This window comes from Chiloscyllium plagiosum, chromosome 25 (genome assembly GCF_004010195.1).
Source record: "Chiloscyllium plagiosum isolate BGI_BamShark_2017 chromosome 25, ASM401019v2, whole genome shotgun sequence".
Lineage (NCBI taxonomy): Eukaryota > Metazoa > Chordata > Chondrichthyes > Orectolobiformes > Hemiscylliidae > Chiloscyllium > Chiloscyllium plagiosum.
In genome coordinates, this window is record NC_057734.1 from 53,639,761 (window position 1) to 53,658,771 (window position 19,011).

The following is a 19,011-nucleotide window of genomic DNA, read 5'->3' on the forward strand; positions in this document are numbered from 1 at the left end:
CCTCAATTCCCCTCCCCCCACCTTGTCTCAGTCAAATCCCTCGAACTCAGCACCGCCTTCCTAACCTGCAATCATCTTTCTGACCTCTCCGCCCCCACCCCACTCCGGCCTATCACCCTCACCTTGACCTCCTTCCACCTATCGCATTTCCAAAGCCCCTCTCCCACGTCCCTCCTCCCTACCTTTTATCTTAGCCTGCTGGACACACTTTCCTCATTCTTGAAGAAGGGTTTATGCCCGAAACGTCGATTCTCCTGTTCCCTGGATGCTGCCTGACCTGCTGTGCTGTTCCAGCAACACATTTCAGCTTCGATTTTTTTTCTCTACCGGGTGATTGGTGTTTGTGGCGCAATCCTAGGTGATCGGAGTTGACAGTACGGTTGGGATGGTTAGGCGGGTTGTAAGATGTGTAGGTACCCCTTCGAATGGTAGGCAAATTTCTCCAATTAGTGCCTTTGGCGATTTTTTGTTTATCTGTTTTTGTTGATAATTTTTATAGGTATTGTAGATTTGTCTGATGTCATTATTTAATCTGTATAATTTTTGATTTTTGTGGATTCTTTTGTATTAAAGCTCAGTGATCTGTAGTTTGGGTTCCTCCTCTTTGGAGTCTACTTGGTGCTGTGGAAGTTTATGGTTAAGGATGAGTTGAAGTGGTGCACCTGGAATATTAAGTTTAGTCATTCACCTGTCAAAAGGAAGAAGCGACTTTCCAGACTCAAAAGGGAGATTGTGGATGTTGCCTTATTACAAGAAACACACTTGGATATTGCAGAGCATTTGAAGCTGTAACAGAATGTGTGCGACCGAATTTATTTTTCATCTTTCAATATGAGGAGTAGATGGGTGGCCATTTTAGTGAGAAGAAAACTCACATTTAAGTTATTAGAGTTCATTAAAGACACACGCTGGAAATTTGTAATCCTTAAAGCTTTGTACATAGAGTATAGAACATAGGAAAGTACTTTGGCCCACGACGTTGTCCCGAGGTTTAATCCGAATGTAAAATATAATAACTTAACCTACGCACCCCTCAACTCACTGCTCTCCATGTGCATGTCAAGCAGTCGTTTAGATGTCCCTAATGACTCTGCTTCCACCACAACTGGCAACACATTCCATACATTCGCAATTCTCTGCGTAAAGAACCTAACTCTGACGTCTCCTTCACACTTACCTCCTAATATCTTCAAACTATGACTCCTCGTACCGGTCAATCCTGCCTTAGGAAACGTCTCTGGATATTGACACTATCTATTTCACTCATTGTCTTGTATGACTCGATCATGTCTCCTCTCTTCCTACTTCTCTCCAGAGAGAAAAGTCAGATTATATTCGAACTTTCTACAGAAGGCAAGCCCTCCAGTCCAGGCAGCATTCTGGTAAACCTTCTTGGCAACATCTCCAAAGCCTCTGTATCTTTCCTATAGTAGGGGGACCAGAACTGGACACCATATTCCAAGTGTTGTATCACCAGGGACTTGTAGAGCTGCAGGAAAACCTCTCGGCTCTTAAACTCGATCTCTCTGTTAATAAAAGCCAAAGCACCATATGCTTTCTTAACAATCCTATCCACTTGAGTGACAACTTTGAGGGATCTATGTACTTGCAAACCCATATCCCTCTGTTCCTCCACACTGCCAAGAATTCTGTGCTTAATCTAATATTCAGCATTTGAATTCGATATTACAAAATGCATCACTTCACATTTATTCAGGTTAAACTCCACCTGCCATTTCTCAGGCCAGCTCTGTATCCTGTCTATGTCGCACTGCAGCCTGCAGTAGTCCTCGATACTATCGACAGCACCTCCAACCTTTTTGTCAACTAAAAATTTACTAATTGACCCCTCAACCTCCGCCTCCAGGATATTCATAAAAAACTACAAAGAGCAGAGGTACAAGAACCGAGCCCTGGGGGACCCCACTCAACACTGACCTCAAGGCAGAATAATTTCCATCTACATCCACTCTCTACCTTCTGTCAGCCATGCAATTCCGAATCCAGATAGCCAAATCTCCCTGTATCCCATACGTCCTGACTTTATGAATGAGCCTGCTATGGGGTACCTTTTTCAATGCCTTGCTGATGTCCATATACATCTCATCCACTGCTCGACCTTCATCGACCTGTCTTGTCACCTCTTCAAAGAACTCAGCAAGATTTGTTAGGTATGACCTGCCCTTCACGAAGCCATGCTGGCTGCCTTTAATCACAGTGTGCTTTGCCAAATAGTCATACATCCTCAGAATTCTTTCCAAAGCTTTGCTGACCACAGCCGTAAGACTGACTGATCTATCATTGCCAGGGATTTCCCTATTAGCTTTCTTGAAAAGAGGAGCAACATTCACCTCCTTCCAATCCTCTGGTACCACTCCCATGGAGAGTGAGGAGGCAAATATCTTCGCCAGCGGCTTAGCAACCTCCTTTCTCGCTTGCCGGAGCAGCCTAGGACAAATCTGGCCTGGCCCTGAGGTCTTATCGATCTTAAGGTTTTCCAAAATTTCCAGCACATCAACTTCATCAATCTTGATCTGGTCAAGACTGCATCCCGGCTCCTCAAAGTTTTTATTCAAAACAAGTTTCCTTTCCTTGATGAAAACCAAAGAAAAACTCATTTAAGACTTCCCCTGTCTGCTCGGAACATGGGAAAAAATAGGGGAACTTAAATGTTTACTGTCCCTCGGCCCACCCCCTTACATTCTGGACAGATGCACTTTCTATTTCTAGACTGGTTAACCTTGCATTTCAACATACCATTGTAGGAGGGGATTTCAATTGTCTTCTGGACCCTACGGTAGACAGTTTGCCCAAAGACCCGCTGATACCTTCTTTGCAATCTAAACAATAAAAGGGATTTGTGTACTGAATTGGGGTTGGCTGATGTCTGAAGGCGCCTTCACCCTACCGGCAGGGATTGCACATTCTTCTCAAACCCACGTAAATGGTATGGTAGGATCCATGTTTTACTTAAGCCCGCAGAACATTTGGGCTTGGTGGCATCATGTACAATTGGCAATATCACTATTTCTGATCACGGCCCAGTGTATTAAGTGGTTAAGAGTCAGGATATAGTGGTCGGCTCTAGGCACTGGCAATTGGACCCCGTCATCCTTAAGGATAGCAAGTTTATTGAATTTTATTCTCCTGAGGTCGGGGTTGTTTTAGATATTAATTCAAACTCAGCTGCTAGCCCATCCATTATCTGGGAAACAGCTAAATCCTATGCTAGGAGGTTGGTTATTTCCTATTCAACCAATAAGAAACGACAGACGGGTGAGCAGCAACGCCTGCTGAAAGTAGCTGAAAAGGCATATTTTGACAGGCCTTCGCTGGTGAAACTGCAGAGGATCACAGCACTTCGGCCTATGTTGATCTCCATGCTCACACAGACAGCCAAGTGGGAACTTGTATTTGCAAGTCAAATGCTATATGAGCATGGCGTTAAGCCAGGAATAAACCCTCGCATGACTTGCTCGGAAAAGGAGTGCAAGTCCACCCCCCACGCCCCCGGGCCATTAACTCGATCAAAGGGGACACTGGAAATTTGACCTACGATTCTAAAAGTATTAGTGCAACATGCCGAAGTTTTACTCTGAGTTATACCAATCTGAAATCTGTGAGAGTGGGCGGGTTAGGATGGAGTCCTTTTTAAGAATTAAACCTTCCAGGAGTAAGCCAAGAACAACAATCTCTCCTTATTTCCCCATTGTCAGAGCAAGAGGTGCCGGAGGCCATGAGGCAGCTCCGGAATGGGAAGATGCCGGGGACTGACGGGCTCCCCAGTGAGCTCCATAAGTAATTTATAAGTATATTGTCAGGGCTGATGCTTAGCATGTTTAATGACTCACATCGTCGTGGCCTCCTCCCACCATCTCTCTCATTCTTAAAAAAGGGAAGGTTGCAGAGAACTGTGCTTCCTGTAGACCCAGTTCACTCCTGAATGCCAACTTCAAAATCCTAACCAGGACTGGCATTAAAACGAGAAACTGTACTGTCCTCCATCATTCAGGTGGACCAGATGGGGTTCATAAAAGGTCGCAGATCGACGCATAATGTCAGGAGATTACTTGGACCATAAGATCCAAGTCAACAGAAATCGGTACACGGATTGGTGATCTCCTTAGATGCAGAAAAGGCATTTGATAGTGTTGAGTGGTCATATCTTTTCTATACTTTGAATCGCTTTGGCCTGGGAGAGACCTTCATCAGGTGGGTGAAGGTTTTTTATAGTGATCCTCTTGCCACGGTCCTCCCCAATGGTGGACGATCAAGCAAATTTAATATTTGTAGGGGCAGTCGACAGTATACAGACAATGAGCAAAACTAACGCCATTTACAAAATACCGTGCACGGACTGTAACAATCACTATGTTGGACAAACAGGCAGAAAACTAGTCACCAGGATGAACACCAACTAGCCACAAAAAGACATGACCCTCTCTTACTAGTGTCCTCACATACGGATGAGGAAGGACACGCTTTGACTGGGAAAACACATTCAACCTAGGACAAGCCAATCAACGACAAGCATGAGAATTCCTGGAAGCATTGCATTCCAACCGGAACTCTATCAACAAACACATCGAATTAGACCCTATCTACCACCCTCTGAGAAAAGGAACAAGAAATGACTTCACCACAGGAAAATAACATCACCACAGGAAACGATATCACCAACGCAAAGAAAACCAATCATTTATATAGAAAGCAGGAACTTTCAGCATTTCTTCGCCTGAGGCCCACTGAAGATGCTATCCAGTAAAGTAATACAACTCCTGGAAATGAACCATGCAGTTCAGCGAGCAAACTTACACCCATAGCCCAATAATCATCACTACTGTCAAGGCGTGGACGTCAATGTGTCTGAGTGATGGTAATATTGCCAAAACATCATTTTTGATACCCTTAGTTGGTATGTCTGGCTTTCAGCCAGGGATGATGGACTCTGGGTTTAAACAATGGACAGCTAGGGGCGTGTCTTGCCTGGATGATTTATTTGAAGGGGACGTACTGATGTCTTCTGAATAATTGGCTCGGAAATATGAATTTCCCAGTCGGAAGTTATTTCGTTTTATTAAAATTAGAAACTCCATTCGAAAAGAGACCACACTTCGAACTGATCATTATGGGTCCGACATGGAGAAGAGGGTCTTGAGTGCTGAGGGCATATTATCTGTTATCAACGCTTATCATTTATTGGGAGCAGGTCCCCCAGAACGAGACCGAATGGCTCTATAAGATATGGGAGAGGGAATTGGATAGACAGCAGTCCCACGCTTTGCAATTATAGATTCCACAGGGTACATCTGACCACAGACCACCTCACTAAATTTAAAGAGGTAGCATCTACAATGTGTATGAAATTCAAAGTGAGCATGGGCATGCTCACTCATTGTCTCTGGTCCTGCCACACACTGTGGGCATTCTGTATTGCTGTGAGAGGCGAAATAAAGAAGGTCTTGGGAATGGAGACGGAGATGGACCCTATATCTCATCTTCTTGGCTTTGTTAATTCACTTTCATTAGATGCATACATCAAAGGCTTTTCAGTATCTTCACTTTTTGTGCAAGAAAGAACATTCTGTGCGGGTCGGTGTTGTAAAATCCCCTGGGGCTGGCGAGCTAGCATCAGCTAGTCATGGAGCACAACCGCTTTGGCTTTCTGCCGAATATGTTGCACCATAAAAGTAAGAATTACCATAAGATGTGGCGGCCCTTTTTGGACTACCTGGGTACAGATTGGTCCGCCATAGTAATAAGAAACTTTACATAGCCATGGTAATAATAACTAATGAAGTTGGCATCCAGCGGTGAAGAATTATGAATATATTCATATGTATAACCTTGTGCACTCGATAATCGAGGGCTGTTGCTTTGTTTTGCTGACTTGTGTTACAATTTTTTTCATTATTATTATTGTAAAGATTTTCCTTTTTTAGCTTAGTTATTAGTTATTATCTATTTCTATAATTAACGGATTTCTTTATATTGGTTTGATTTGCTTGGTCTTGTATTTTTTGTAATATTCAAATGAAAAAGATATCTTTTTAATAAAAACATCTTTTTTAAAAAAAAAGTGACACAGCAGTTATTCTTGTTACTTAAGATATGGAATTATGTTTACGTTGCTCTAGACTAGGGCAGCCACCACCATCCAATCAGCAACATTTCAAGAAGGTAGCCCTGAACTTAACTTTACCAGTTCTTTGAAGCAGGCATAAGGTGGATATTCCAGGAATCATGCAGCTGGCCCAACAACTCAGTTTTAAACGAAACAGAATTTACTTGCAAGCCATTGAATGAAACACAAGCAAAGGAGAACCGAACTCAGAATAACAACCAGTCTGAAAATCCCATCAAGTCGATCACAACTTAATGATGCTGTTCCAAATACCTGAAAAGAAATATCTCCTTTTCAAAAAAAGGTAACATCAAACACACGTTCTGCCAGGGGAGATGTCAGAGAGAGGGCGGATCAGCATGGAACTATTCTTTTGGTTCACCAGTAGCTTCTCTGGATTCCCATCTTAAACTTGACCAGCAGCTGCAAACACAACAAGCTGCTAAAACCTTGATCCGACCAAATTAATCGCTCGCCTTTCATTGTACATTTATTTTATAAAAACACTTCAAAACTTTTTCAAACGGATATTTCAAGAAATAACAGAAAGTCGATCATTACAATCCCCTGAAAAAACAAACCAATGACGACATAACCTTGATAATGGAGAAGCAGCAACTTACTCCTCTTTACATTTGAATGAGAACGGAATGCCTTAATTTCTCATTCAAATCTCGACAATGTCTCCGCAATCACGTTTCTCGTCCTGCCACATGCACAAGTTTCAAATTGAATGCTTGTGACGACAAGCTCCATCTAAGCTGTTCGTATTATTTTTACCTGTAAGTTTCTCCACACACTTCAGTGTGTTAAGATCAGTGTATATGATTGCCTCAGACACATTAATGGTAATATAAACATTGAAATGTTGTAACGTTAGCAACTACCTCAAAGTCTCATTCTCAACTGTCAAATATTTCTCATCATAAATATCCAGGTGCCTGGAGAAATACCTGATGGGTCTTCATATCTTCTCGTCATCTTCATGTTAGTGCACCGCACTGACACATTCATCCTCTGCATCGATGGCAACATTGAATGTCTTGGAGAAATTAGGCATTGGTAACACTGAGCCAGTTTTTAGCACAACTTTCAGGCTGCCAAATGCCGTCTGACAGGCTGCCATCTACTGAATCTTTTTGCTTTTTCCCCTTCAACTCAGTGAGTGGGGAAAACACACTGCTAAAACTTGTTGAGAATTCCGATAAGAATCCAGGAATCATTATACTGTTTTTCTATCACTGTCTATGTCCAAAAACATGGCCCAGGAAGATGACTTGGGCTTTGGCAAGTTCACCTTAAACCAAACTTATCGTCAAGCCTGTTTCTAGAAGACAATCAAACAAATTTGAAAAAAAAATTCAAATCTTCCTTCTTCGTATGATTTAAATTCACTAGGCTATCAATACAGATTACACAATTTGTCAATCTAGAAATAACCTTATTGGGTCGCCTTTGAAATGTGGATGGCACACTTTTCATAGCAAACACCATGGCTTTAAATTGATGCAGTTCCTTCGGCACTACGAAAGCTTGAAATTGTATTCACTCTTTCTGACACAAGTATCCTTCTGAGAAAGTCCAGATTAGAACTTTAAGTTGCTTGTCCCATTGTTTCAACACAGTCTTCCAAATGTGGAATCAGATAGGCATCAATTTTTGTAACTACGTTTTTGGCGATATTCTACAAATTTCCCTTGTCTAACATCTGGTTTTAATGCCATTATTATGGGTGAGCTCCAGTCACTGTAGCTCAATTTGATTATGTCATCTTCGAACGTGCGTTCAATCTCCTCTTCAATCTCCGCCAATTTTGGAAGGTTATGCCTATAAGGGTGCTACTTAATCGGAACATCATGTCCAACACCTGCATCATGCATAATTAGGTTAGTATTTCGCTGATTATTTCCACATATCTCCCCATGTGATAGTAATAACTCTTTCAGGTCATTTCGATTTTCCTCTGGATTTTAACTCAATAATTTATCCCAATTTTTGACAATGTCGTCATTGTCCAACTTAATTTGAGGAATGTCCAAATCAGAATCCTCTGAACTAGGCTCTTCACTCTGCATTGCCAATGATAGCCTGGTTTCATTTTGGTTTCTTTCCTTATAAAAAATATCATTGGGCATATTCATATGGCACACTCTATGAGATTTATTTCTGTCTCGAGTCCTTTTCAAATAGTTTACCTCACTCATCTTTTTTTCAACTTGATAAGGTCCACTAAAACTTGATTTTAAAGATTCACCTATCACTGGAAGTAACACTAACAACTTATCCACCTGAACCCTAAATTGAAACGTTTTGATTTCGTGTCTGCTTTTTGTTTCATTACATACTATGATAAGTTTAAATTTTGTTTAGCCAGCTTCCCCACTCTGTTTGATCATTCCCTAAAAGCTGACGCATCGTCCAAATATGTAGTCTCTGAATTCGAATTTAGTAATTTCTTCTTTATCATTTTTAGTGGTTCTCTCACTTCCTGCCGAAAACCTAATCCAAATGGAGTGCATTTGGTTGATTTATTTGGTGCATTTGTGATGGTAAAAATTGTAAATGGAATTGCATTACCTAATCATCTAGGAAATCTTGACTACATGCCTTTGACAGGGTTTTTAACATCGGATGCCACCTTTCTAGCGCTTCTGGTGATTGTGGACAGTACGCAGTAGATTTGAATTGTTGTATTCTTAAGCTGTCCATAACTTCTTTGACTAATTTTGATATGAACTTTCACCCTTGATTTGATTGTATCTCTGTGGGTAACGTTATCCAGTGAAAGATTTGAGTGACTCCTCGACAATCCTTTCAGCTGTGATATTACTTAATGGAATGATCTCTGGAATTGCAGTGGGCACATCCACTATTCTTAACAAATACTGATTCCAATTGTTTGTTTTAGGTAGAGGTCCTACACAATCAATTAAGACTCCTTTAAAATGTTCTTCACCGACATCCTTGTGCAGTTGAGGCCAGTAAAATATGTTTTTTTTATATTCGGTTAATTTTTCTCACTCTTAAATGACCTCGAGAGAGAGGGCCTCCCAACTCAAGTATCAGCACCTGGTCTCAAAATGAGCATACTGGTGAATGGCAAGAGGTTGGAAGTGTGCCAACTCATTTGGAAAGAATACGTGGACAATGAGTACTTGCTCCCTTTCGCTTTACCACCTGACACTTGCAGCCATTGTCAGATAATTTGGGTCTGGGCTAAACAAATTGTTGTCACCGAATGTGAAATGCTGTCTTTGCAGGAGGAAGGGTATCAACTGATCAGAGGACCACTACTGTCTCAGGAATGAAGAATCCTCGAAATATTACATGATCAATGACTCGAACAATTACGTCTGAGTGTATCGATTCAGGTTGCAATTAACTGACAAAACTCGGGGACCGAATATTGAAAGGGAGTTCTCGATATTTTCCAGTTTGTAATCAGTCAGTGAGAAGGATTCCAGATCCTGCACGTTCTTAGAATTGTGGAGTTAGAAGAACATTTACTGTTACGATTTGAAAATCATTTGGTTTATTGTCTGAATCTTCACATCTGCAATTATCTTCGTTCAGTAACGAAATCTTGTTCTGTTTCTCTGCTGGTCAATGCTGACATCCGTTTCCTTCACGCCCAGTTAATCAATCACAATATTCTTCCCCAGCTCATTATCGCATCGTACGATGGCCGAATAACTGCTATCCTGAAAGATCTTCAGAACATGGAAATTTACTTCTCTGGAGGTGACGATGTAACCCTGTAATGAATCAAATGAAATGAAATCAAATCAAAACCAAATCACTTCCTGATCACACAATAGAGGAAGGAGAGAGGAGGGAAATAAGGCAGAGCTGGGAAATGTGACAGGTGCCACACAGTCGCCAAAATCTGGAAAGATCAGAGGAAGTTCGAATCTGATAAGATTCTTCTGGACATGGCCATTAAAAGTCTGGATGGTTACCTCGTGCAATTAAAAATTTCAGCCACCACGATTAATGACAGTGAGCAGGATGGTTATTAAACAATTTGAATATTCAGGGCATGTTGCATGGAACACATAAGCATTTAGTTCGGCTGTGGAAAACCTTATGACATAGCAGTAGTTTAAAGCTGGAAAACATGTCTTTAAATCCCACCTTGCCTGGAGGTGCATCACTGCCCGTTTGATTCCATTCGTTGTAATCGTGGAGTAGTCATAACATCTCTGGAAGTCTAAGTTGAAGTTTCTCCTCTCCCAGAAGTGTCTTAGAACATTTTGAGTCATGTTGATTGAATTATAATGTTAGAAGATTAATGGGGAAATTCCACAAAAGTGTTACACCAGATGTTTGAATAATCTGGTGATGCTGGCATTGTGAAATTGATGACAAGATGACTAATGCACAGATCCAGATAATGCCCTGTGGGCCTCGGCTTTAATTTCACAACTGCAAATGGTGGAATTTGAACTCAATGTGAAATGCTTAATGCTGGCCATAAAACTATAGGCATAAAAAATGCTTTATGTGTGACTTGGGCTAGCCCACCTCCAAGATAAATCATCTCCATTTATTGGCACCATATTGGCTCCCGGCAACACTGACGTCTAATTAAAGCACTCAGACACTATCTCCAAGATGCACTTCAGAAAATCACTATATTCATTAGTAATCACCTTCTGTTCCCACCATCATCAACAAGCACCGTGTAGCATGGGCATGAGAACACCTCCTTCTTCAATTCCTCTCGGAGCCACTCTGTACATGATTGGGAATTTCTCAACGTTCTTTCGCTGGCTTAAAATCCTGGAATAGCTGTGTGAGTCCACTAAAAGCATACGGACGGCAGCAATTCATTTCTTTCTCCAGCGCGAATACAGATTACCAATAAATGCTGCTCAAGCCGGAAAATTGCACATTGCCGGTTCATTTTTTAAGGTAATGATAAGGCAAATAGAGAATAAGTATTCTCTGAGTAGATCATCAATTAATTTGTAAACATGCCATTACCTATTTCACCAATGCAGTCAGTGCAGGCAGACTGAACAGAGAACAAATGTCCTTCTGTAAAAGGTATAATGGTTTCCTCAATACCTTTTAGTGACAAACAGATGGAGCTGGCTAGTGTTCTCCTCTTTCTGTGGAGCAGGTTTCAGGAACGGCTTACCATTCTTCCATTACTTTGTGACAGGATCAAGTGTAAAGTGGTTATTGTCAAGATTTATTTTGTCACTGTTAAGGAGTTAAACACTTTCCTTCTGTCTCTGTGTTGCAGTCCAAATAGAGTTCAGTGATGTCAGCACTTCGCTGTTTCTCAAGATCGTGTGGAATAATTATCTTGTCTAATTGACAACAGATCAGAGGGACTGAGCAATCTCCTTCCATTCCTATGGGACATGCTGAAGTGTACTGATGGTCTTGCCTGTTCTGTCAGCTCGGTTTCTGAAACAATGAAAATCAAGCTGCTTTCTTGGCTGTCTCATGAAACGGTTCAAACATTTAAATCAGAAGCGTTCAGTGTTCAGCACCAACCTGCATGCATGTGTGCTAATATTATCAATTATTTTTTTTCAGGTATGGACATCTACGCAATCAATAAAGAGCCTTGAAAAAAAGGTTCCTCAAATGCAAGAATGTGTATTAGCAATGCTGGTTTTATTATTTCCTGAGGTTTGCCAATTACCTGACACGTATAACATTTCCAGAAAAAAATTAACCACATCATTATGCAGTAAAAAAATGCTTTCACATTTTAACCTGAGCTTTTCTCCTACTGGTCATTCAGGTGCTACCTGCAACACTGTATTTTTCAACCCACTGGTAATACGCTTTGATGAACTTCTGAGCATTTCTCATCCGCCTGAATGTATAATGGTATTCATTTCCTCATCAAGAGATGTTAAGCTTGTAACATTCGGGAATACACGCAGATTCTTCTTCTGCATTTTTTTTAATTAAACTGCTGCACTTTTCCATCTTTCTGTTGTAACACAGATAAATATATAAAAGATAAAATATCCACTTTGTCTTCCTTCTGTTCATGATTCGGCTCAAACATTCGATCAAACATGGCTTCTGAAATCTCTACTTTAACATTCTTCTCTTTATTTATTGAATTCTCCTCTTTTTTAAACTGGTAACTTTGTGACCTTGCTATCACACAGTCAAGAAAAAAATCATAGCATTATACCTTTTAGAGCTCAGTTGCCTGATTCTCCACTGGTGTTTCAACCACTTAGACAGCACTCCTATCTGTCGTCCAGCTATATCGTTATAAAGTGCAAATTGCATTCCTGAAGCTGATTTTCTCCAGTATTCATGCCAACACTCCTCCACTTTTCTCTTGACACTCCAATCTCACTATTCATAATGGATCACTTCTTTGCATACCATGAATTCCACGAACACGCACATTTCCCGGCAATATTCTTTCTATGTTACAAATCTCTTCATTCATCAACATCAAAGACTGATGCGATCCTGCACCTGCTTCATGAAACTTCTTTACCTGCAGCTCTTGGTCTATGCGGCCTTAAAGTCATTGAAATATACAGCACAGAAACCGACCGTATGGTTCAACACGTCCATGCCGACCAGATATCCCAACACAATCTATTCACACCTGTCAGTACCAGGCCCATATTCCTCGAAAGCCTTCCTATACATTTACCCATCCAGAAGCCTTTTAAAGTTTGCAATTGCACTGGCCAAGATCTTTGCATCCATACTCTCTGTGAGAGTGGTACTGGACGATTGGAAGGAAGCGAATTTTCTTCCTCTTTTCATGAACAGTAATAGGGAAATCCCTGGAAAGTACAGACCAGTCAATCTTATCTCTGTGATCACCAAGGTTTTGTAAAGAATGCTGAGGGATAGAATTTATGATTATTTGGAAAAGCATAGCATGATTAAAGGCAGTCAGCATGGCTTTGTGAGGAGCAGGTCTTGCCTCACAATCTTATTGAGTGCTTTAAAAAGGTGACAAGAAAGATCGATGAAGATTGAACAGTTGATGTGGTGTATATGGACTTCAGCAAGGCATTTTTAAGGTTGTCATGGTATGCTCATTCATAAAGTCAAGAACAATGGGATACAGGAAAACCTGGCTATCTAGATTCAGAATTTGTTGGCTGACAGAAGGCAGAGAGTGTATGTAGATGGAAAGTAATCTGCCTGGGGGTCAATGTTGACTGGTGTCCCTCTATTCATGGGCCTCTGCTCTTTGTAATTTTGCTTAGTAACTTGGATAAGGAATTGAGGAATGAGTTCGTACATTTGCAGATGACACAAAGGGTGGAGGTGCCGTTGATAATATCGAGGGTTATTACAGGCTGCAGCGTGACTTAGACAGGATGTAGAGCTGGGCTGAGAAATTACAGGTGGAGATCAATATGGATAAATGTGAAGTGATGCACTTTGGAATGTCGAACTTAAATACTGAGTAAAGGATTAAAGACAGGATTCTTGGCAGTATGGTGAAACAGCAGGATCTTGATGTTCAAGTGCATAGATCCCTCAAAGTTGCCACCCAAGTGGATAGGGCTGTTAAGAAAGCATTTGGTGTTTTGGCTTTCATTAATAATGGGATCAAGGTTAAGGGTCACGAAGTTTTGCTACAGGTCTACATGTCGCTGGTGAGATCACACTTGGAATATTGTTTCCAGTTCTGGTTGCCCTACTATCGGAAAGATACTGAAGATTTGGAGACGGTGCAAAGTAGGTTTACCAGGGCATTGTCTGGACTGGATGTCTTGCCTTATGAAGAGTAGTAGACTAAGCTCGGAACTTTCTTTCAGGAGAGAAGGAGGAAGAGAGATGACCTGATAGAGGTATACAAGGTAATGAGAGGCATGGATAAAGTCAATAGCCGAAGACCTTTCCCCAGGGCAGGATTGATTGGCAAGAGGGGTCGAAGTTTTAAGATATTAGGAGAAAAGTATAGAGGGGATGTCAGAGGTAGGTTCTTTATGCAGAGAGTTGTGAATGCATGGAATGCGTTGCAATCGGTGGTGGTGGAAGCAGAGTCATTAGGGACAAATAAGCGACTGCTGGGCATGCACGTTGGCAGATGTGAATTGAGGAGTGCGTAGGTTATTTTATTTTATGTTAGGATTAATCCTCGACACAACGTCATGGACAGAATGCCTGTTCTGTGATGTTCGTTTTTATGTCCTGTGTTCGACGTACTCGCCTCCACCACCTCCTCTGGCAGCCCATTCCACACACGCACCACCCTCTGTTTGAAAATGTTGCCCTTTAGTTCTCTTTTATAACTTTCTCTTCTCACCATGAACTGATGCCCTTTAGTTCTGGACCCCACCACTCCAGGGAAAGGACATCAGGGCTCATTCCTGATGAAGGGTTTTCCTTGAAAAATAGATTTTCCTGCTCCTCGGATACTGCCTGAGCTGCTGTGTTTTTCCAGCACTTCTCTAATCTTGACTCTAATCTCCAGCAGTTGCAGTACCCACTTTCACCTTGTCTATTCACTGTATCCATGCCAGTTATGATTATATAAACATTTATAAGGTCACCCCCTCAGCCTCTGACACTCGAGGGAAAACAGTCCCAGCCTATTCAACCTCTCCCTATAGCTCGAATTCTCCAATCCTGGCAACATACTTGTAAACCTTTTCTGAACACTTTCAAGTTTCGCAACATCCTTTTGATACGAAGGATAGCAGAATTGCATGTAATATTCCAAAAGTGGTCTAAACAATGTCCTGTACAGCCGCAACATGGCCTATGAACTCCTGTAATCAATGCTCTGAACAATAAAGGAAAGCATACCAACGCCTTCTTCACTATTCTGTCCACTTTAAAGGAGCTATGAACATGCACTTCAAGGTCTCTGTGTTCAGCAACACTCCCTAGGACCAATAAGTGTACAAGTCCTGCGAGGATCTTTACCGTTGCAAGCAAATGGTTTATTAAGATCTGGCACATCCTTCTCAACCAACCTCCAATATGCCTGTACATACTGGTGCAGCTTTCTCGCCTCCACTGTGCTTTCTATTACCATTCCAATGAAATTTACTGGCTCATCCAGTTTTCCTAAATCCGTCTTCCCATTTATTTTACTAAACCACCAACACTGTGAATTCAAATGGTCTACTTCATTGCAGTAAACTCACCTTTGCCTTTTACCCTCTCTTTCCTTTTTATGGGTTTCCATTATAAACTGTGGAAACCTATCTTTATTATCTTCAATGGAGTCTAGTTTGCCCTTGCCAACTGAGAATTTCGCTTAAGGTTAATTTCTATTCGTTATGAATTAAAATTGATGTTGGTAGCCAAGTTTTGATTTATGAACCAATCCATAACTATAAGCCATTTCAGCTGCTAACCTTTCAGTTTTAACTATCTGATCTTCCACATAAGTTTGCATGACTTCAAGAGATGATCTTTTTAACTCCTCATAAATTATTGTCTTTAAGGGCGTCATAGGTTGGATCTATTTTTAACGCCTTTGTCCACTGAACAAAATTACTTTGATCTTTTCAAACTCAATGTATGGTTGACCAGGGTCCATCCTTAGATTCCTGAAACATTGTCTGTCAGTTGTCAGTACAAGCTCATGTACACTTCAATATGGCTTTCTCACCCTCTCATACACCCATGATCCCTCTTCTGATCGTGATGCAAATATGGCACTCGCTATATCTACCAACTTTGTTTGGATCATTCAGACCAAATGGTGACTCGCCACTTCGTTTGTTTAGCCAGCTTCTGAAAAGAAATTAAAAAGGCATCTACATCCTTCTCATAAAATTTCGACAGTGCACGGATAAATTTAAACAGATTAACACCATGCCCCTGGCTATGATGGGTTTGCACATTATCACTATCATCCTCACTAAGATTACCTCCTCCACCTTCCCCTCCACACTTTTAAGTTGACTTTCCCTTCTAAGTGCCAATTTGTGAAGGTCAAAGTCTATCGCTTTCTCCTTTTCCTCTCTTTCTTTTCCCTTATGTTTCTTTGTGAGGGCATTCCTCTCCTTTTCTTCCTTTTCTGCGAGAATTATTCTTTCCTTTTTAATCTTTTCTCTGCATTAACCGTCACTGAAACTGTTGCAGCTACTTTTTATCTTCGAAATACTTCATATCCAATTTAAATCTCGTCAATTCCAAAGATTCGGATGGTGTTTGCTGCTAATTTAAATGTTGGGAAATTTCTGTAATTACCTCTCCCTTTCTCAGGCGAAGGTAAACACGACTCCAGCTGTCTGGCAATTCCAGCTTGCATTTCCTGCTCCTCGAATGCTGCCTGACATGCTGTGTTTTTTTCCAGTACCACAGTCTGACTTCCAATAGCTTTACCTTACTCGCCTTTTGTAAAACCAGCATACCTCTTCCCCGCCCCCGCCCCCCAGAAATCTGTCAGTGACTGAAAGCCATTACTGCACAAAACACTGTTTAAATCAATCGAATTGAACAACCCGAGCAGAAGACACTGTCACCTACCACTCGTCTTTGTATCCAACAACGCTAAACCGAAGGTGGAATGGTAGGATCAATCACGGGAAGAACCGTTATGGACTCGGCCAGACGCCCTCCAAATATTTTAAAAAGGTGGTCTGGCCCCTAAGCTTTTCTAATTATAAAGGAAGATGTGAAGTGGGTGTTCCTGATCTGATACAACTCGTCAAATCACTCAGCTTTAAGCAAAACAAAAATCATTTAAACACTACACTGGAAGCACAACCAAAAGAAAGCAGAATGTTAATTAACCCAACAGTGGAAAAACTCCACCGATCCGACGCAGTAACAAAGAATAATTAATTTTTCCAATACAGCAATAGCTGATAAATGGCAAAAAAGGTAAATTCCAACAAGATTCTTACAGGCCGGAGGGAACAACATCCAAAGAGACTCCAATAGAAAGTTACAATAACCCTTTACTGAAGCTTGCAACTCGCCAGCACTCCAGCAGGATAGCTAAGACTAAGTCGGGAAATAAACTTGAACTGGGAGAACTGACCACTTCCATGCCATTATTTAACTAGATGCTAAAGCACCTTTGCCTTTAGGACCTCTCCAGAAACAAGGACGAAATAGCTTTTCAAACTGACAGCATCGTCACACACCAATGTATTTTTTATACCACTTCTCCAACGATGGCATTAATCCTCAATCCCACCCTCTATTCTTTATCATGAATAGCTTGCTTGAAGATATTTAGTGTTATCTGGAATGAAAACTGAAAACCGTCCCGTGCTGTGTCCATTCCCAGGCCTTCAGATGAACAACTGTAAGTTTCCAGATTGTCAAGAACTTTTTATTGGCTGGGAGGATGGAATGCAGTACGGTTACATCCACGTAAAGTTAGTTAGGATGTGGAAACAAAATTCTCCAAAGTTGTTAATCTAGTCATGTTCTCTTATCCATTATTCGCAACTGAGTATGCAAATTCAGAAACTGGACAATTGTTCGAATGTGATGAGCTACAATACAGGTGTGGAGTCAAATTTTGGCAGTTGGGAAGACCAGACTACAGACTACAGGGATTAATGACAAAAAAAAACAATTCTCGATAGGAGTGAGAGAAGCAGGGTAGTTGTCAACGATCGAAATATTGACTGGGATCACTACAGTCCGAGTACAATAGGTGGGTTGGTTTTTGACCAGTGTGTGCTGGAGGGCTTCCTGACACAGTATGTAGACAGGCCTACAAGGGGCAAAGCCACTTCAGATTTAGTACTGGGTAACGAGCCTGGCCAACTGTTAGATTTGGAAGTAGGTGAGCACTTTGGAGACAGCGATCACAATTCTGTCAGGTTTACTTTCGTGATGGAAAGGGATAGGTGTACCCCACTGAGCAAGAGTTACAGCCGGGGCAAGAGAAATTACAATGCAATTAGGAAAGATTTAGGAAGAGTAGAATGGGGAAGGAAACTGCAGGGGATGAGCTCATTAAAAATGTGGAGCTTTTCAAGGAAAAGCTCCTGTGTGTCCTACATAAGTATGCACCTGTCAGGCAGGGAGGAAGATAAAGAACACGTGAGCCGTGGTTTACTAGGGAAGTGGAATCCCTGGTCAAGAAGAAGAAGAAGAAGGCTTAAGTTAGGACAAAACGTGAAAACTCAGTTCGGGCGCTTGAGGGTTGCAAGGAAGTCAGGAAAGACCTAAAAAGAGAGCTCAGAAGAGCCAGGAGGGGACATGAGAAGTTGCTGGTGGATAGGATCAGGGTTAACCCTCTAAGGCTTTCCATACATATATCACGAATAAAAGAATGACGAGAGTTAAATTAGGGCCAATCAAGGATAATAGTGGGAAGTTGTGTGTGGAGTCAGAGGAGATAGGGGAAGCACTAAATAAATATTTTTCGACAGTGTTCACTATAGAAAACGAAAATGTTGGCGAGGAAGATACAGAGATACTTGCATCTAGACGAGGAGAGATTGAGTTTCACAAAGAAGTGGTATTAGGAATACTGCAGAGTGTGAAAATAGACAAGTCCACTGGGCCGGATGGGATATATTCTCGGATCCTCTGGGAAGCAAGGGAAGAGATTGCCGTGCCTTTGGCATTGATCTTCAAATCATCATTATCTACAGGAATAGTGCCTAAGGACTGGAGGATAGCAAATGTGGTTCCCTTGTTCAAAAAGTGTAGTAGAGACAACCCTGGTAATTACAGACCAGTGAGTCTCACTTCAGTTGTTGGTAAACGGAGACATGGCTAGAACAGGGACAGGATTGGCTGTTGCAGGTTCCAGGATTTAAATGTTTTAGTAGGGTCAGAGGTGGGGGTAAAAGAGGGGGAGGTGTGGCATTGCTTGTCAAAGATAGTATTACAGAGGTGGAAAGGACGATGGATGAGGACTTGCCATCCGAGGTAGTTTGGGCTGAGGTTAGGAATAGGAAAGGTGAGGTCACCCTGTTAGGAGTATTTTACAGGCCTCCTAA